At 44.4% G+C, this 21,063-nt stretch overlaps 1 protein-coding gene across 1 annotated transcript in view; it reads left to right on the top strand.

Moving 5' to 3' along the window:
- The first annotated feature begins 4,463 nt into the window (after nucleotides 1-4,463).
- Nucleotides 4,464-21,063, top strand: part of KIAA1958 (KIAA1958 ortholog) — a 61,494-nt gene continuing 44,894 nt past the window's right edge. Inside the window, exon 1 of the mRNA XM_063422905.1 lies at nucleotides 4,464-4,685. The gene's annotated coding sequence lies outside the window, so the exon portion shown is untranslated. The remainder of the gene's footprint in view (nucleotides 4,686-21,063) is intronic.

Raw genomic sequence — 21,063 nt, 5'->3', positions numbered from 1 at the left:
AATGGGATGGCAGGCTGCCTAGGAGCGCTGGAGGGGAGAGCACGAGCTTCCACTGGGCACCATGAGCCCTGGCTATCCTGACACTGGCATCTGGAGTGAGACAATTCAGCCTTGCCACACAGCCTGCTGTGGCTGATGAAGGGTCACAGCACATGGGTTAGTGAGTTGCCAGAGGTCACAGAAAAAAATCCATGCTAGTTCTGGGATGAGGATGTGATACACCTTTCTCAGCTCATTGCTTAATGACAGGACCCTGCCACCAGATGTGCACCATCTATGGAGAGATGCTCAGCACCTCCAGCAGGTGCCCATACTAACCAAGTCAGATGTCTGCCTGGATGTGCCCTTCCAGTTTATTCTAAGTGAGGAATAGGAGGAGAAATGGCCAGCAATAAGTCCTCACCACAGCAGTCTCTCGGCTTTGCAGAGGCAGGACAGTCTCTCTGTCTGTCCACCCTGCAGCAGCCAGCAGTCCTGTTTAGTCAATTACCAGCAGCTTTCCTTCCTGGAGAAAACCTTGTTTTCTCGCTTGGGAACATCAGTGCACACAATCGCTGCCTTCCCAGTGCAGTTACTAACACAGGCAGTGACCTAAAGTGAGCTCATCCAGAACTGCAATTCTGTGCTGAAGTGCTGGTGATGATGTATTTGGCTTAGTTGAGCTCTTTGGCAGAGTATATGATGTGAAACAGAAACTTCTGTGATGAAATTACAGCCCTGTGTGGCACGATGTGATGAAAATAGGGCACAAAAACCAAGCAACCCTGTCAGAGATCTGTGAAGTATTTTCAAACCCTCTTTTGAATTAATGAGCGCAGTGTGAGTGATTGAGTGTCATCATGCAGCACTTACAGGATGGCCAGGGTATCACACCCAGCCATCCCAGACCCATGGGTTTAGGAGGGGAAGGTCGTGTTTGACCAACCTGGGCTCCTTTTATGACCAAGTGACCTGCCTGGTGGATGTGGGAAAGGCTGTGGATGTTGTCTATTTGGACTTCAGCAAGGCCTTTGACACTGTCTCCCACAGCACACTCCTGGAAAAGCTGGCAGCCCACGCTTGGACAGGAGCACTCTTTGCTCTTTGCTGGGTCAGGAACTGGCTGGATGGCCGGGCCCAGAGAGTGCTGGTGCACAGTGCTGCATCCAGCTGGCAGCCAGTCACCCATAGTGTCACCAGGGGTCTGTGCTGGGGCCAGCTCTGTTCAGTATTTTTACTGGTGACATGGATGAGGGTATTGAGGCTTTCACTAGTAAATTTGCAGACAACACTAAGCTGGGAGCATGTGTCACTCTGTTGGAAAGTAGGAAGGCTCTGCAAAGAGACCTGGAAAGGTTGGATGGATGAGCAGAGTCCAATGGGATGAAGTTTAATAAGTCCAAGTGCTGAATCCTGCATTTTGGCCACACTAACCCCTGCAGTGTTATAGGCTGGGGACAGTGTGGCTGGACAGTGCCCAGGCAAAAAGGGACCTGGGGGTTCTGGTTGATAACTGACTGAACATGAGCCAGCAGAGTGCCCTGGTGGCCAAGAAGGCCAAGGCATCCTGGCCTGGATCAGGAATGGTGTGTCCAGCAGGAGCAGGGAAGTCATTCTTCCCCTGTCCTGGGCACTGGTGAGGCCACACCTCGAGTGCTGTGTCCAGTTCTGGCCCCTCAGTTCAGGAAGGACATTGAGACACTTGAGCACATCCAGAGGAGGCAGCAAGGCTGGTGAGGGGCTTGGGACACAAACCCTGTGAGGAATGGCTGACGGAGCTGGGGGTGTTTAGCCTGGAGAAAAGGAGACTCAGAGGTGACCTAATCACTCTCCACAACTTCCTGAAGGGTGTTTGTAGCCAGGTGGAGGTTGATCTCTCTCCAGGCAGCAACTGACAGATCCAGGGGATACCAGTCGTAAGCTGCACCAAGGGAACTATAGATTGGATATTAGGAAAAAGTTTTTCAGGGAAAGAGTGATAAAAGTATTGGAATGGTCTGCCTGGGGAGGTGGTGGAGTCACCATCCCTGGATGTGTTTAACAAAAGACTGGATGTGGCACTTGGTGCCATGGTTTAGTTGAGATGTTAGAGCATGGCTTGGACTTGATGATCTTAAAGGTCTCTTCCAACCTACTAATTCTGTGACACTGCATTGACCTGTGGCTGCTCCTAACAACAAAGAAGTGAAGAAAGAGAAGAAAGAGGGGGGGAGAGGGTGGTAGTAGAGACGCTTGGGCTATTTTTTCCTGTGGCCACTGAAGAGCATGACAGAAGTAGAGAAGAACAAAGAAAATGAATGTAAAGGAGTGATCCAGACTGAATACCAACAGTGAAGAGCAAGCCCCTTGTGTTTCCTGGCTGCAGATGAAGTGCTTGATTATGGGGCTCTCAGAGATGAGGAGTGTTTGTTTGGAAGAAACTCCTCCTCTTCAGGAATTCCTTATTGTCATTTGTGAAAGTGTAAGTATTTGGTCTTGAAAAGACAGCTCTGCAGCCCCATCTCAAAGGCTCATGCTCAGAAGCAAACAGGGCACTGGTTTCAACTAACACAACCCATGCAGCCTCTGACCCAGGAGGTCTGTTTGATGGCCTGTGCAGTACCACATATGTCAGGACATGTTCCTGAAAATCAAACCATTCCTGTCCCTGGAAGGATTTTGTGGGCACAGCAGAGTCCTGGAAGGTTGTGGTCTTTTTCTTAATGTTGCCAGTGCTTTGACTACAGGTCCCTGCCTTAAAAGCAAGATGTGTAATGTAAAAGCAGGGTGACATGTATTTATCATGATGGATGGAGGCAGACTCTCCCTTCACTCCCTGGCATAATTACTCCATTAGAGTTCCTCATCTTTAGGAGTCTGTTACTGAAATCTTGATTATTTAATGGATTATAGATTATTCTATTGATTATAGACCTCTGCTGGTTGCAGCACCATGACCATGACACCTTACTGAAAATAACAATAGCAGAAGGGATGGCAGTCTTCCTTAGGCAAGGATAATGCTGCTACCAATTCCCCGGCTGCCTCAGGCAAATCCGGAAAGAGCATCACTTTTGGCATGAATACAATTCCAGATTGTCTCCATTATACTCTTGTGTAAGCATTGTTGCCATCGTAGCTAGTAGCATGTGTTAGCCCATTCAAGTTTTGCAAACGTTGGCATAAGGAAGATGAGGAAAGGAAACCTCTGGGCCATGAAGCAGCTAGCTTAGAAGGCTGATAGCCAGGCCTCCTTCTGGAGTGATACAAGGTAAAAAAGGCCCAGCTGAGGGGATGAGCAGAGTTTGCTTTGGCATGTGGCTTGCTTACTGTGGGAGAACCAACACCCAGAGAAAATGCTACAAACACACAGTAAGCCCTCCTGCGATTAATTGCAAAAAAATCCCAATATGAGTAATGTTGCTGATGGGGTCTCTAGTTGCAAGCAAATTAAGGAAGTTTTCACAACACACAAATTGCAGTTTTTAATTGTCTTACATATAGGCACAACATGTGTGCAGATATGTGCAAGTGTATGTATATAGTCCACATAAAATTAGCAAGTTGTGCCAGATACCTATTAAAAAAAAGTAACAGTAAATCTCATGTTTCTATTCTGCACAAATCAGCAAGGTACCAGCTGTTTGAACACACCAACTTTGAGTAGTAGCTGAGGTGCTGCAAGTCAACAGAGCTCCACCAGAATAATGGGAATTACATGGGTTTATGTCAGCTGAGAGCGTGTTCCTTAGCACGACATCCCCGTTTCACATGCACGCATCTCTCCTTGCTTTCACTCCTGCCCACGGCAATGCAGCTCCTGTTGCCTGTTTCCCCACAGAGGGGTACGGTGACCCGCTCTCCGCCCCCCTCAGCCCCCTGGGACTCTCTGCTGCCCTATGCCGCTGGTGCAAAGGGGCAGTGTCCCTTGGGTGTCCCAACAGTGTCCCGAGCTGTGCCCAGCCTTGGGCTGCGCTGCCTGAAGCGGTGCTCTGTGTGTGCGGTGCTCCAGGCACACAGCCCGCGGTGCTGTGCGGTGTTCATGGCACACAATCTGCACTGCTGTGCGGTGTTCATGGCACACAATCTGCACTGCTGTGCGGTGTTCATGGCACACAGCCCGCGGTGCTGTGCGGTGTTCATGGCACACAATCTGCACTGCTGTGCGGTGTTCATGGCACACAGCCCGCGGTGCTGTGCGGTGTTCATGGCACACAATCTGCACTGCTGTGCGGTGTTCATGGCACACAGCCCGCGGTGCTATGCGGTGTTCATGGCACACAATCTGCACTGCTGTGCGGTGTTCATGGCACACAGCCCGCGGTGCTGTGTGGTGCTCCAGGCACACAGCCCGCGGTGCTGTGCGGTGTTCCACGGCACACAATCTGCACTGCTGTGCGTGTGCGGTGTTCCGTGGCACGCAGCCCGCGGTGCGCTGCCAGTCCGGACCGGTGTGCGGGTGTGCCATTGCACACTTCCTGCGGTGCGGGGGACCGGGCTCCGGTTTCCGGTGGCTGACAGGAGCTGGAGCCCGCCGCTGCCTCCTCCGGCGCGGAGTACCACACACCCCCGCACACACCGCGGGGAGGAGGAGGAGGAAGAGGGCGGAGGGAGCAGAGCAGCCCCCCCGCCCCAGCCCCCGAGCGATATCGCCCTCATCCCCCCACGCAATACGGGCGATGTAGCTGGGCTGCCCGGCCCGCGCCCCCGCAGACAGGCACCTGCAGGTACGTGACCCGCCGGCCGCACTGTGTGTGTGGATGCGTGCGCGGGGGGAGCGTGCGGGTGCATCCAGCGCTGCCCGCCGCGGGGGCGGGCGAGACTCCCGTGTCTGGCTCGCTCTCTCTTTGTGCGCCGCCAAGGGCTCCCGTGGAAGCTCCACCGGGCACGGGCACGGGTCCCTCGGCCTTGTCGCGGAGCGCTGTGCAGTGGCAGGCTCGGTGTGCCCTCCCGGGCTGCACGGGTAGTGCCGGTGAAGACAGGGGGAGGCAGCGGTGCTCGAGGGGTCGTGGTTTGTCACAACGTACGGAGTGGAGTGGAGCCCCTCGTCCCGCGTTGCATCCTCTTGCAAAAGGAAAAGTGACCCTCACAGCCCCCGCCCCCTCCCACCCCTAGTTCCCGGCTGGAACAGAGGTGGGCAGGCGCAGGGGGCTGTGGACTGGGGCCCCAGGGATCTGCCGGCTGCACCGAGAACGGGGCCGGCGGCCAAGTGCCTGGCGGTGTGGTTTGGTCCCCCGGGAGGTTCGAGCACCCTGGCACCTCCCTCAGGGGAGCTCCGAGGGGTCCCTCTGGCCCCCAGCCCAGGCAGGCAGTGGGGCGAGCACTGGGAAAAGCAGCTCCACTCTAACTTGGCTTGCCACCGAGACGAGGCAGGAGTAAAAAGGCAAGCTAGAAAGCAGAAGCAAGCTTGGAAGGGATGGTTACGTGCAAAGGGAAAAGAGTGAAAATGATGGATATATATATATTGAGATTTCTGCAGTTCAGTTCCAGATGTCAGACAGAGAGCTGCTCTCCAGCCAGAGGAGTAACTATGACACATTAAAACTCACTTCCATCTACAGTGTTAATGGTTATAAATATCTCCTGAGCACAGCTAGCAGTTCAGTAGTACTAGATGTAGAGTACGGCTGTTTCCATTCAAGTGAGTGAAGATCTGTCATAGGAACAAAACAATACACTCAGTAAAAATGACATCCCTGTATGTGGCTGGCTTTCAACATTTGAATTGTTGAATCTGTGAAGTTTGCTTTTGACTGCCTTCTTTGCCATTCCCCCACTTACCGTTCTCAGAAATACAACCTCTGCCAGCGGTGTTGCAATGCTAAAGCTGTGATAGATGCTGAAGCCTGGCTGTGAACTGGCACAAACTGTAGTGTTTCATTTTTCTGTTGATTTGAAGAGAAATGGGACTAAGCACTTAGCGTGCTTGATAGCAGCAGTGAGAATTTGCATGAAACAAGTGATGACATCCCTCTGTGGTGTTCTGAATGACAACTTTTCAGCTAAGGAACTAGGCTTGTTTTTCTTAACTTTTTTCCTTTAAACAGAGTTACCCCAAAAGGTCTTTTCAGGTCAGGAATGACCAGTTCCTGTTTCTCTCATGGCTTCTTCAGTTCTCCTCCATATAATTCCAAGCTCAGACCAACAGGGCTGTACTCACGTGGTTGTGCAATTAACCTAATAACCTCAGCCAGCACCACACTGGGGATGCATGCCTGCCCCACAGCACCATGTGCATGGTTTCAGACTGTTTCTGACTGACTGGCTTTACCAGAAACCAGGAAAAATTGCCCTCAGGGTCATATCTGCCAGTTGTCTCAGGCTGATTATTCAAAAGTCATTTCAGGCTTGGCTAAACCTGTTTTTGCCCACTTCTAAAGCCACACAAAAGTTGGAAATCACATGGTACATTCATTCACTTACTGTCCTGTGCTAAGCCTGATGAGCAACCTGGCTAAGTCATGCCCAGTGCCCATCTTCCCCTTTTGCCTGTGGCTTTGAGCAAAAAGCTATTTTTCAACCTTTTGCTGAAGTTTATCAGCACTTTGAAATCCTTCATAGGTATGCTTACAAACAAACCTGATAATTTAAAAGCCTTGCATCCAGAGAAGTAATAGATTAAATAATTGGCAAAAAGATACTGTGTGCTCTAAGTATTAACAGAAAGTATTGAGGGGAGGGTAGGTGGTCTTGCATGCAGTCTAAAGCTTGTTGTGAGAGACGTACACCACGGAGTTACTATTTTTGCTGCTGCCACTAATTCGTCTCAAGCGTGTTTTCTTTGTATTCCACAAAAATAGCTAGGTGTTCAGAAAGTAACATAAAACTCCTGGATAAACTGTAACAGCTCAAGTACTTCTCTAGTCATTGTTAGCAAGCTGGGTTTTTTTGTAACCAAATGTGTATTGATTGCTCCTGTACTGATGCATCTATGCACTGGTGGTTGGTATTACACCTGGAAGTTTTCTATAACTGAACTTACTGGAAGTTTCAAAAGCACAGTATAATTCTATTTCATTCACGCAGTGATAATAGATTTATAGTCATAAGCTCCTAGAGCAGCAGCAGTTTGGTACCTTAGCTGTTCACACCTGGCAGTCACCACCTGCACCTGCCCTAAGAGGCCAGTGAGCCTCAGCCTGGTGCCAGTTTAACTGAGCTGTCATATGTCCACCCACTGCAGCTCCACGGAGACTTGGAGTTCCAGCAATGGCATCCTTTGGTATTTCCAGTCTCCCAACCTTAAGCCTCTCTGCCTTCCTTCCCTGTTAGTCATAAAATGCAGACGGAAGAGGTCTGAAGGTTTTAAGTGTAATCCCAACCTTGGCACTCATTTCCATGGTGCCACTGTTTTGCTACATCTGCGCTCTGGGAGTGATAACCCATCCATGCAAAGCCCACAAGGGTGGTGTGAAAATTAACTGCTGTTTGTAAGGCACTTTCGTAGAAATGTGTGTGGCAATTTGCCCTCTTGAGGATTGTTATACATCTGGTAATTCAAGTGTAACTGGCTGAACATATTACTCTCTTTCCAAAGGTTATTGCCCCACACCTTTTTTGCAAAGTAAAACAGGGTGAGATGAAGGTGGGTGACTTAAAAGAAGAGCAAATTTTTATTGGCTTTTCTAGTCCCTTTCTGTGAAAAATATTTTAAAATGAGTGTTAGTTTGTATCAAATGTTTCCAGGATGGATTTGTATAAGTTCAAGGAATTCAAAAGATATATCCCTTAGTACTGTGGATGATGAGGAGGACCAATGGAAGACCAGCTGCTTCATCTTCATTTTCTTGACTTCGATTCTGATTTGTTGATTTATGAACTGTATTTACTAGTCAGGTTGGTGAACTCTCTTGCAAGACAGAAATTACAGGGAGTCAGTCCTCTCTTGTTTCTGTGGTAACGAGTACACCTCGGAGACTCCTAAATGACACTTCTAGCTGGCCACTGATAATCTGTGTTTTTCCTGAAGTAAATAAAAGGTCTTGGTTGTATGACTGTCTGAACTTAAGCATTCAAAATAGAAAAAAAAAACCTAAAAAAGTGTCTTCAGCATGGTGAGAATGTGCTGTAATTTAGCCACTATCATACATACACAATTAGGATGTAAGCAGGTAACTTTCAGTATTGTGTTTTCTTATGGGAATCGTATGCTGAAAAGTACCTATCTCAGGTCCTGGGTTTAGTCTGATCTTTGTAGACCCTCTGCTCTGCCTGACTGTGTGCTGAGAAACTACTCTGCGTGACCTTGGGGCTATTCTCAATGACAGGTGTTTTCCACATTTTCTGCACAGTAAGTTTTTGTTATGGTGCTTGTATTGCTGAAGAGTTCTTTCACGCTTCATTCCCTTTTCTTATTTTTCGTTTAGCAACAGGCAGGATCTGAAACTTTTGTTCACTTGACTGATGTTAGCTCAGAGACATCACCTGAGTTCTGTCGGACCCGGGCATCTTAGGATTTTAGTCCTATGAAAAGCTCCAGGAAAAGAAGTTTTCATCTAAGTGCAGAATCACAGGGTTAGATTCATGGCATTCACTGAGTGAGTACTGTGACCTTCTGCAAGTTTTTATTTCTATTGTTCAAGGCAATTATTTTCTAAAAGTGGTTGTCATACCTGAAGTATTTTATATGTGTGTTTTACAAATAGTACCCAAGATAACTGGAATAGATAAGGGGAGGAAAGAGAATCCTGTCCCATTTTCTCTTCAGGTTTGTTTATTTCATCAATTTATTTCTTCCTTTTCTGTATGGTCTATCCTGTTTTCCTCTGTGATCTTTAGTAAAGTGAGTGTCTTTGACCAGTGTGGACAATCAGGCATAAAAAAAATCTCTAACATTTTTTGAAAACAGGATCATAACTATATAGCAGTGATCAAACATCTAAATGTACACAAGACCTTATTTCTCATCTAGTCCAGTGGAAGCTTTCTTGCATCACCAGTGCTATAGTTTGAAGGCTTGATTGTTCAGTCCCTTCACCTAAGAACAGTTGCATCTCCACAAAGGAAATAGGCAAGAAGGGTTTCCAAGATATAATTATTTTCTACAGCAGGTTTTTTTTTTTCAAAATGTGTTTAAAGTTGACAGCAACTGGTTTTAGTAATTTCGAATTTCACTCTCTGTCCTCATGGGGTTAAGGCTGGAGAAAGGCAAACCCACTGATGATCTAGCAGATTTGAGGTTTCAAATGAAATAAAGTGAATTTAAATGAGGTAACTGGAGCCACACCATGAGACGCGCCATGAGAAGGGTGGATGCTGTGCCTGAGGAGTTGGAAGACCCCTAGTGCTGCCATCAGCCGGATCAGAGATAGAGTGATGCTAAGGTGACTACGCTCCTGTTCCGCGCTTACACGAGACCCACAGGCTGTGTAATCTCTTTGTTACTCACGGTACTCCTCATTTACATATAAATTGGCTGCCAGCCCCCGCCCTCTTTGGGCACGGAGGGGGCGTTGACCGAAGCAACCAGCGTGAAGAAGGACAGCGAGCTGCACTGTGTGGGACTTCAGGACATCAAAGACCCCCGTTGGCTGGACCGAGCACCAGTGATCTCTCTCGCTCTCTATCTCTTTTCTTTCTCTTCCCCTCTCCCCGCATCCTCTTTCTTCCTCTTTCTCATATCATTTTGTGAACTTTACGAATACAATTATTTGCTAGGAGTGTCCCTTCATGCGAGTAACCATTTGTAAGTTTTCGTTCAAGTAAAACTGTTACTTATTAAAGGACCACCAGTGTTGTTTTAGTGCATCTCTAGGCAAAGGTATTTCCAATCTGAGTCACTTTCCTACCCTTCTTGTGTTGGGAAGTCCTAAAGGATTACCCAATATGTGGGCAGGAAGAGAAGGGAAATAACCTTTAGCTGTAAGCCAAGATAGGTTTGAGCACTGCCAAGACAACAGCTGCCCGGGAAAAGCCAGAGCTTGGCTGCTACCCTGTTTGAAATTGTTATTTCCCCCTTCTCTATCTCCAGTTAAAAAAACAGAGTTTCTAGTATGCCTCTGCTGAACCCAGACATTCATTTTGCAGGTGTAAATTTCCAGGTGGTCAAGGACTGTGGCTTACAAGCCATAAACTACACTTAATAGGTTGTTCAGTAGTGACCCAAAATAGCTGCTGTTACATTTTATAAATATGTAAAGGTGTGTCATATATAAATATTAATAGTACACATATAAAATAATGCCTATTTATAAATACATATACATATATAAGATCAATAATACATATAAGTAATATAATTATATTTTGAAAATCTGTTCTATATTCTGTATTATTAAATATAATACAGTCTATTAGCATACTATATACACTTCATCATTATTATTACTATTACTACTACTACCACTACTCTACTATTACTATTAAACATGTTCTGTTCTGTAGTCAGATAAGAAAAAAAAGAGAGGTCTTGCACAGAAGGTGTCTGACATACAGGGTAAGGGAGCTGTGGCTCTGCTGGATCTGTCCCATCCAGTATTTTCCTGAATGATACAGTGTAAGAAATAACACACTTTTCTCTGTATTGCACTAGGACAGAGCATGAGGCCAGAAAGAGACACAAAGGTATGGGAGCACAGAACCAAAATCATCTCAACACGTTGGAGATCTGGGCTGGAAATGACAGGATGTGTGAAATACAGGGTTCCTCTCTGTGCTAGGAGAGGAAAAGGCTGACATGACAAGCTGGGTAGCAATTTTTAATTTTTTTTTTGTAAACAAATAATGCTATGCAAAGGAAAGGGAATAACTTTGCTCTATGGCCAATGTGGATAGGACAGGGAACAGTTTCCAGTATGCAGGAAGGTCAGGGCTAGGCATCAAAACATGCTCATTAGCCAGTGTGATATGGGAGTAGGTGTGCAGAGCGATGTCAGTGGCATAAAGAGGAAAACACTGTGGTGAAATGAAAACACTTCTCAGATGGCATATCTTCAGCTTTGTCCTTGTCACAGTGCTGGTCTCTGCTATGCTGGTGCAGAGAAGTGCTGGAACAGTGGGAAACCTCCTCTGTTTTGTTGAACCACACACTGTTATGGTATTTACACTTTATCTGGGCTACAGCAGGTACTTCTATGCAGTTGTGCTTAGCAAGTTTCTAGAATGAGAGATCTAATCTTGCCCCTAAATTAGGAAAGGATTAGCTTTTGGTATGCACTTGGTGTTGCAGTGTAACTTTTCTGTTTGTCTCCTTTCGTTAAACCTGAAGTCATAGCCTGTAATTTCTATACTCCTGGTGTCTTTGCAGTCTAAGTGTGGAGGGGAGAGGGTGTATTTATGTTACAAGTGTTCTCCCAAAGCTGTAGAGAAAACCCTCATCGCCCTGTGATAGTTTGCAAAATCTGCTGCAACACACCATAAGGAGCCAGCATATTTTAGCTGGTAACACTTCCAAATGTCAAAGCTTGGAATTTGCAAAATATTGCAGGGTGGAAAAGAAAAATTAATGAGCTATTCTCAAAATGTATAAGCTGGCACTTTTTTTCGTGTGTGGTTTTTTGTGGGTGTTTTTTTTTTTTTTTTTTTTTTTTTTTTTGATCTGTGAGATTTGGATCCTTGCTGTTGAGCCAGCTTTGTACAGAAGATGCCCAACTACTCTTGCAGTGGAATGTTTTCTGTTTTTCATCATGTGGGATGTCCCCTATGGCAGTCTGCAGTCATACCAGGTCATGCCACTCTACACTCTAAAGTTAAATATTTGCTCAGATTTTGTTGTAACTGAAAGCTTTTTATAATCTTTCTTTTTTCATGTTTAACAAGGAAAGTGAGCAGTTCCTGTTCAAATTTTAGATTTCATACTGTCTTTTTTTAGCTCTGTTAGGGGAAAGAATGATGTCTGATTTCTTTTTTTTTTTTAACTTTCTGATCTATAACTATGAAAACAAGGGTGTGCTTTTAAAAACTGAGCTCTTACAGTGCCAGCATTAAATTTTTTAAAACTAGGAGGCAAACATTTATTGCGTAACCAGTAAATTGCAATTGAAACTGTTCCGTAAAGTGGTTGGCATAGTCTCTGCCAGATATGCGTATCCTAGCAATTTTACCAGACTTGATGAGTGCTGATGACTTAATTTCAAACCACTCAAGTTTAACATTTGCATCTCTGATTTCCAAAAGTACTGTTACTATAACTATTGTGGAAATAAGCAAGTTAAAAAGAAGTGTTGTGTTTTTTGTTTATAGCAATTTATTATAACTATCCACTGTCAGGTGCATATTTTCGAAATCTTCTAGATTTCAAGTCACATTTCAATGTAGATTCTCTTTACAAGATTAAAATTAGTGCCTCCAAGCCAAGACATGCAAAAAAGCTTCATCCAAACAACTTGTGTCCACAACCTCTTTCAATGCAATCCCATTTTTTGCACCCAGCTTTGCTTCATAGCAGTGTACAGCTAAGAACCACACAAAAGACAAACTTTCTCTGAACTCAATATTATGAATTAAATAAGCAATGTAGTTTTCTACCCATTTTGTCTGACCTGGTGTTTGGCATCAGCCTAAAAATCAGGCACAGTGCCAAGTGTTTGCTGAACAGGCAGTGTGATTTGATTGAAATAATGGTGACAAAGATTTTTTGGCTGGGCAGAGCTGGGTCAGATATTGTTTTCACAAAGTTGTCTTGATTTGAGGAACACAAGTTACTTATTGTTGGGGTGAGTGAAGAAGACCAGAAAATTATGCAATATGTTTAAACACACAGAAGGTAAATTTTTTTTTCCCCTTTGTCTCACCATAAAAAGTTTAGGGCCTCATTCCTGTAACATATTAGACATTATGATATTATACAGCAAAATACAAGTGAGTTAACCTCGCAGAAACAGAAGCACTAGTCAATTAATGCTTGCAAATTTTACTAGATAGTTAAGTTCTAAGCATATTTTTCCTGTTTTTTTTTTTTTCCTTTTTCTCCTGAATAGTCTACCTTTCAGTTAGCTTTTTTCCTCTGGTTCAATAATTCATTGTGAAATAATGACACTGATTTCAGTATAGCAATGTACAGGAACGTTTCTTAGCAAGGCATTTACATGTATGGAAGAAAAAAGGTGACCTGGTAGAGGAAAAAAAATTGAAAATTTGGATTTACCATTTGTTTTTGACCACAAGATAATACATTATACTGAGCATCACAAATAACTCATGTTTTGGAACAGCTCCACGATGTAGTGGAGCATTACTGAAATACAGCAGCAGGCAATTTATATGGAGGCTGATTATTCACGTGTCTTCTTATTTGCAAGTAACATTCTGCACTTAAATTGAGCTCTCCTCAATACGCTGCATCTGCTTTAACATGCTGTGTTTGCTGTATGCATTTGAACAGTCTCATAAAGATGGTGAAAATTTATTTTGGTCTAGCCAGGAATCAAAGAAAAATAGCAGCTCAGATCCGTATCAAAAATATGCATGATTAACCATTGCTTTTTGTGTTTGTGTGTGTTAACATTCAATGCTTTCCTGTTGGATAGTTAACTCTGTAAAGCTAAGTGACCTCTTTCCAGTCAGGCATCTCTAAAACTGTGTCACCTCTGCTGACCTCCTAGATGCTGATTAAACAGTTTGGCTGTGTTTGATTAGCTTGGTTTACACACCATTTAAATGGCACAGGAGTATTTACAAGGGATAGTACTGTAAAGATGGGGGAGGTAAAACCCTAGAACCACTACAGCAGGCTTTATGAAACAAAGAGGTATGAATCCATCATGTATGTGTGTATTTTAAAGTCTCAGGACTGGCCCTGTGGGATCAATAATTTTTTTTTTCCCTGTGGAGGAGTTGCTCCTTCAGTGGAAGTCATTGGTTTCCCTTACTGCAGCAGTTCCCCCTGTGGCTCTGCCATGATGTCAGTGCCCTGCCTGCAACTGTGAGATCCACATGGGGCACAAGGAATATACTTTTCAACAAGGTGAGAGCAAAGCAGATTGCTCTGTGTTTTATTTCATTACTTGTGATGCACTACCACTGTCCCAGTACAATAAAAAGGCAGAAAGTCTGAGTGAGCACATGTAGATATCAGCTGTTTGGTCTTTTTCCTTGTCTACCTCCACATGTGAATTTCACTACTTGCCTACATTGTGCAATGTTGGAAGATAAGTTTGCTTGTTCCCTCCAGCGTAGCTGGGGTAAATTTGTAGTATTAGGTTTTGTCTGTCCCTTTGATCAAATGCCCTTTATTCCACAACTAATGTGCACTGGGCTGTGATCTTCATGAATGTGTTCCAAGGGGGTTGCCAGTCTTCTTTTTTTCCTCACTTGAGCTGGGGTTGGTTTGTGTATTGTTTTTTGTTTGTTTGTTTACTTTTTAGAGACTGTAGCTCTTCAGAAAAAATCAAGGTGACCAATGTACACATCATTCTTCAGATGGGACTTCTCAGTAAGATGGAGGAGCATCTGCATGTGGCTCTTGAGACTCCTGTGAGGAAGAAGGAACTGGAGTCTTTGCTTGAAAAAATGAAACTCTGCCCTGGCCCCTAGAGATGTCGTTATCAAGCTTTGGGCTTGGCAAGGCAGTAGGAAGGCTTTCAGGACACACAGGGTTGCCTTGATGGTACCACACAAATCTTTTCATATAATTATGGCAGCCTTTGGTAGCCTTTATAGGGGGTGGGGGGTAGTAGGTGGGAACATCCTGGCTGTGCAGAGGGACCAGGGCTTTTGTGTGGAAGAGCCTAAGATTCCTCTGGGGTTTTTGTGGTTTATAGGTGCAATGAGTTTCCTGTGGTCTTGCACTTTTTGTCCAGGGCTGGTATCCCAGGAAAAGTGTTTCTGGTACTGGGTTGAGCAGAGGTCTGCAGTTCTGGCTAGTGTAAAAGCTTCTTCACAGCCAACCAGCACCTGGGAGGGTTGGACCCAGACCCTTGTCATGATTTCACCCCAGCCAGCAGCCAGCCCTCACACAGCTCACTCCCCTACCAGCCAGACTGGGGAGGGAATCAGAAGTATAGAAACTGGAAGACTCAAGGGTTGAGATAAAGGCAGTTTTAACAGGGGAAAAAAAAGCTATGCACATAAGGAAAGCAAAACAAGGAAGTATTTCACTGCTTCCCACAGGCAGGCATGTGTTCGGCCATCTCCAGGAGAGCAGAGCCCCACCATGTGTAATGCCTACTTGCAAAGACAAATGCCGTCACCCCAAATGTTCCCCCTTTCTCCTTCTTCTCCCCAGCTTTTTGTACTGAGCATGCTGTCACATGGGAATATCCCTTTGGTCAGGTGGGGTCACCTGTCCCAGCTGTGTCTCCTCCCATCCTCTCATACACTCCCAACTTCCTCACCAGTGTGGAAGTACAAACAGCAGAAAAGGCCTTGGCTCTATGTAAGCCCAGCTCAGCAATACATTTTGACAGTGGGCAGGGTCAGTACAACAGACACATACACCAGCTTTTAAGGAAGTGTTATTTACTATAGTTCAACACAGCAGAGAATTACAAAAGGATAAGTTAAGCCATGCACTTAATCATTAATACAAAAGATCGCCTATATTGATTAAGAAAGGTGCATCATTGGTTACCCTAGTACTTTACCAACATCCAGATCCACACATCAGCTGGGCAGCCCTGGTGACACTGGAGGACTGGAGAGCCACTCCTGGTAACTGGGAAATCCTACACGGTGTGTCCTCTCATAAGCAAGGTTTCCATCTTTGCTGTGAGAGGGGCCGGGTTTTATATTGTGGAATGAACAAGCTTATGTACCTTCTAGCACAGAAACATCTGGTTTCATCTTCGTCTTGGGTTCTACCCAAAGCCTGGCCAAGGCTCAAGGAGGAACCAAGGCAGCTGGCTTTGACCCTTTACCTCCAAATCAGGCCAGATGTCTGATTTCATGGCTGTGTCTGGCCTCTAAACACAGAAAGATAAATTCACTCTTATCACACGACATATTCCACTAATGAGGGGATACAAATATCATAATGCTAATGATCATGCATATTTTGCTAATGAGCGGACACAAATATCAAATAACATTTGGTTGCAAGGTTCATCTAGAGGTCAGCTTTTGCTCAGGGCCTGTTGTTCAGGACTCAGTACTTTACAATAAAAAACCTCTATTATCAACCCTGTGTTCAACACAGATCCAGAAGACAGCCCCTTACCAGCTACTGTGAAGAAAATGAACTCTGGCCCAAAACCAGCACAGGCCCCATGACTTACACCAGAGCTCTCTGTCAAGAGGGTCCTGCTCATGCATCAGTTCCCATGTTCCCATTGCGTAATGCTTTTGTGAAAATTAATGCCTTCTCCCCAAAGCACAAGGTGTATTGTTGAAGTTTTATTGAAAGTCAGGTAAATTAAGTTATATAGGTCATTTTCCTCTGCTTGACTGACCTTTTGTCTCTACTTAATGACCACTTTGAAAGCCTCTCACAGCCATCAGCGGTCTGGCAGTTTTCCCATGTGACTGTTGTTAAAGTGTGATCCTTTCTGGTTTCATTTCTGTTAAATGCTGCGCTACTTTTAATTATTACTTCACTTGTGCAAGATACTTTCTCAAAAATAATAGAAGTGTATCACTTTTGCTGAATATATAACTATACTATAAGGAACTGAGAATTCAGGAGGATGTCAAAATAAAATTTCTGCTAATGTGACACACTATTCAAGAAACAATGTCTTGGTTTTGTTGTGTGGGGTGTAATTTTTTTTCCTGGTTTCTGTCAGAGGACTGACAATAGAAAGAGACCTTACCATTTTTAACATGGTTTGACCCATTAGATTATTTGGTAGAAAGTATTTGAGCAGGCAACAAATTGAATTGCTTTTACATTTCCAAGATGCTTAAGATACAAACTAGAAAAGACAGCACTAGGTATACATGCTGCATATATAATAATATTACTGCCAAGGAAATTTAATTCAGTCTTCAGTGATGGGTTTGGGCAGATGTTTTGCATTCAGCTAGAGATAAGGTAATGCATGCAGTGCAGTCTTAAGTAAGTAGGAACAGAATGAAACTGATATTCTGCATTAGTTGTGTATTATTTATTGTATCTGATAGAAGTGTAGAGCAGACACCTGATATTCACACCATCTGCCTGGTATTCAGAAGAGCAGAGAGGTGCTGTCTGGACTTTCTGTATAGGAGTGGCTTGAGGAAAGCCTTTATTTTGTAAACCACTCCTTTGCTCGTGTTTTTGTAGATAATTTGCTTTCTCTGCTAAGGCCATAGTTCTGGCATTAAAAACCAAAGTTTGCATTTAGAAGTTGACTGCAGTGTGCAATGGTCCCAGTATTTTATATCAAGACAGTAAAAAGCAGCAGTTATGATCAGCTGCTGTAAGATACCAGTATTTCTGTGCTCTGAGGGTGGGAAACTGCAAGAAGACAGTTTTCATAGACTAACAGAATCATAGAATGTGTAGGTTGTACTGGATCCTCAAGGATAATTGAGTCCAACTCCAGGACCTGTGCAAGACACCCCAAGAGTCACACCATGTGCCTGCGCATTGTCCAAACACTTCTTGAACTCTGTCAGGCTTGATGCTGTGAGCACTTCCCTGGGGAGCTTCTTCTAGTGCCCAAACACCCTCAGAGTGAAGAACTTTTTCTTATATCCGACCTAAACCTCCCCTGACTCAGCTTCATGATTTTTCTTTGAGTCATGTCACTGGTCAGCACAGAGAAGAAATCAGTACTTGACCCTCTGGTTCCCCTCACAAGAAGATGTACCTGCAGTGAGGTCTCCCCTCAGTCTCCTCTTCTCCAGGTTGCACGGACCAAGTGACCTCAGCCATTCCTCATGTGGCTTTCCCTCTAAACCCTTCACCATCCTCATGGCCCTTCTTTGGATGCCCTATGTTACCTTTGTGTTTTATTTGTATTGTGGCACCCAAAACTGTCCCCAGCACTGGAGGTGAGGCTGCCCCAGTGCAGAGCAGAGCAGGACAATCCCCTCCCTTACCCAGCTGTGATGCTGTGCCTGATGCACCTTAGGACAAGGATGGCCCTCCTGGCTGCCAGGGCACTGCTGATTCACGTTTTGGGGTAGTTGATTATCAGAATATACTGTGGAGGGGAAAAACCCCTCAAGTTTTGAAAATCTACTTTGCTGGACAACTCTGAAGAATAGGTGTGAGTAATATCCTCAGAAAAAGAATTAGAGAAGGATGAAAACAACTCAAAAAATACAAAGATTTTTCCAGCCCCTGAAGCTGGAGATAACCTGATGGAAGAAATTATCCAGTGCACCAGCCAATCAGGTGATTACATGCCACGGTGGTATTTAGGTGGGAGGATGAGGTGCAACTTTAAGACTGAGTTTTCCTCAAAAGCCATGTGGCTCAGGACTGGTGCTTTCTGAAGGAGCTTGCTGTATTTTGGTATAAATCGCTCAGGAGAAAACCAAATTTTGAATCAGATTCTCTAGACAGGAGACTACAGTTCCCTCTGGAATGGTGCAGTTTGCAATTGTCTATCTTGATTCTGTTCACTATCTGTCCAGCTACCCCTGTGGTGGAAATGAGACACAAAAAAAATCCTTCCTTCACAGACAGGGTTAAAGCAATAGTATGTTCCTAGTAAGATGAGAGAACAATATTCAGTGATATTGAGGCTGGTGTCTTAGTGGAGGAGAAGGACCTTGAGGAGAAAGGAGCTACTGCTAAACAGCAAAAATTAAAAATGGGCAATGCAAGGGCTGCCTGATGCGTCAGGAAATGCAGCTTGATGTGTGTAGTGAATGTGAATCTTATGCACTCTACTGCACTTGCAGCATGCAAGCCACCAGGTTTGTCCATTCAAAGCAATATGCCTGCATTTTGCTGGCAGGAGGTAATTTTGCTCTTTCTTATGGGATGCATTTGCTTGTTTTGCTAGAGGAGTACAGAGTAACTGGGTGGACACTTGTGACAAGACAGTATTTGTTCTGACAAAATCCTGGTTTATTCTGTTTCGTTTTGTGTTCATAAAGTTTGCTGATGTGCATGCTGGGGATTGAGTGGGCTGTGAGTGGGAAGTCTGAGACTGCTGGAGGGAACAGCTTTTCAGGAACTGCTGCTGTAAATAAAACCCTTGGCCTGTCTGGTTGCCAGCTTATGTTTTGCAGTTAACAGAGAATGTTTTCTAGAAACTGCCATAAAAACTGTACAATCTTGATTTTTCTATCGTAAGGGTGGTTTGAGAAGGTTTTAAAGGATTTTGAATTTAATTTTGCAGGCATCTATGCATGCCAAGCTCACCAAGATAGCTCCCAACTCTCCCTCTATGTTGTGTGGCAAGAACACATGCTGCTCCAGCTCTTGCACCTGACCAAAATCCCTTCTGCTTTTAAGACTGTGCAAACTATCACACTAGTGAGTTACATCTTGTTTGTTAACCTTAGTGGCAAAGGAATTTAGTATGCCATTAATGGGAAGGTACAAGGAAGATCAAGTGAAGGCCCTCACTGTGCATCACTCAGGATCTGCCATATGACTGTTGACTGGGAATGTTACGTGGCAGTGACATGCATGGCAGCAGCATGTGCATGCATGGAGAAGCTGCAGGGGCTGAAGGAAGCTGATGAAATTGAACCACAATGGAAACCTTCACATTACCTTCTATCAGTCTCTCTGGATGGATCTCGATGGCTCACACAATTCTGCATGCTTATATGTCAAATGGTAAAACTACAAATGTTGACTACAAATCATAGCAGTCAGATGCTATGAGGAATAATCAAGAAAGTTACAGGCACATGTGACCTTTGCTGAAACTGGCAGTCAGTATTTGATTTAAACATCCAGGTTAAGAGTATATTTCTTAATAGAAAATTTTAAAGTTGGTCTTTAATTTTCTGTGGAAGCACTTCTTAAAGCAGAGGCGGGTGACAGTGCTGCTCTATTTCACTGAGAAGCCAAATGCAGTGGTTTAGACATTACTACTTGTCTTCTTTATGGATATTCATTTAAATATATATCTGCGTTTTGGGGATTTTGGTAGCCTTTTGTTTACATTCATTTCTTAAATCAGTGTTTTCCTAATGGTAACACAGCTGGTGCCATAGATTTTTTTACATTACTGGCTTCACAAGTATTCCATAGGTAAAGGAAGTGAACTGTTTGCTCATAAAGCATGAAGCTAATAAATACAGCCCCATCACTGGATGCTGCCCAGTGGTGTATGTGGTTCAGATTTGCACCATGTTTGAGTGATGAGCATTTGCAGCCACCCAGGTGAGCAGGTCAGTCTCACCAAGAACCATCTGCCTAGTGGCAAGGTGGTTTCCAGTGTCCTCACCTGTTGCCACTGGCCTGAGTGATCTCCATGCAGTGGAGAGCAATGCCAGAGTGGGTTTCTTCTGCTTGTCTTGTATCTTCACACGGTTGGCTTGAGTGTCACTTGTAGTTACAGGCACAGAACCAATCCTGCCTGCCAAATGGTATATTTGTCCAAGAGACTGCTCTCCTTCCCCTTGCCCCTCACTGTCCATCTTGCCTATTTTGTAGGACTGGACTCTGGATGAGAACAACTAGAAGCTCTACATTAAAAAAAAAAAAAAAAAGCTAGTTACCAAATACAGGGCTCTTAGCTATGAAATGTTTAACTTGCACAGCTGTGCTGCAGAGAGAGAAATCTTTTGACTGCCTTTTCCCTATCTATCATCTTCCAAAACTGTACAGCCAAGATATTTTAATTTCTTCCCTTTTTGTCTTTGGCAGATTTATCCTTGTATTGCACAGCTATTCTAAACACAGGCCTTTTAAAATGCTGTGAGAGGCTTTACTTTTGTTTGCATCTCATTTAGAAGTATTCCTAGGTCCATTTGTTCCAGTCTGGCAGACAGCAAGTAGGCTAAATTTCTCTTCATGTCCCTCAGCAATTTTGCTTGCCTTAGCAACCACAGAAATAGACTCGTCTGTAATGTGCTGTGGTGCAGCTTCAAATGAAACCTGGTTTTAACAAAGGTAGACACACTTCCATCTCCGAGGGCCAAACTGAAGGACCTACTTCATGTTTTTAACTGGTCTAAAAGCAGTTTCATAAAGGACATTTAAAGGGGGAACAGAGCTGTTCAGTTTTGTCTCATGCTGCTTCTGGGCCTTACGAAACTGTGGAGCTTGCTCTTTGCAAATGTAATTTGCAAAGACTTCTTTTGCTCAGACTTCTCAGATATCCTGTGTTTTGTAAA

Source organism: Prinia subflava, chromosome Z, assembly GCF_021018805.1.
Source record: "Prinia subflava isolate CZ2003 ecotype Zambia chromosome Z, Cam_Psub_1.2, whole genome shotgun sequence".
NCBI classification, from domain to species: Eukaryota; Metazoa; Chordata; class Aves; order Passeriformes; family Cisticolidae; genus Prinia; species Prinia subflava.
This window is presented reverse-complemented; position numbering and strand designations above follow the sequence as displayed.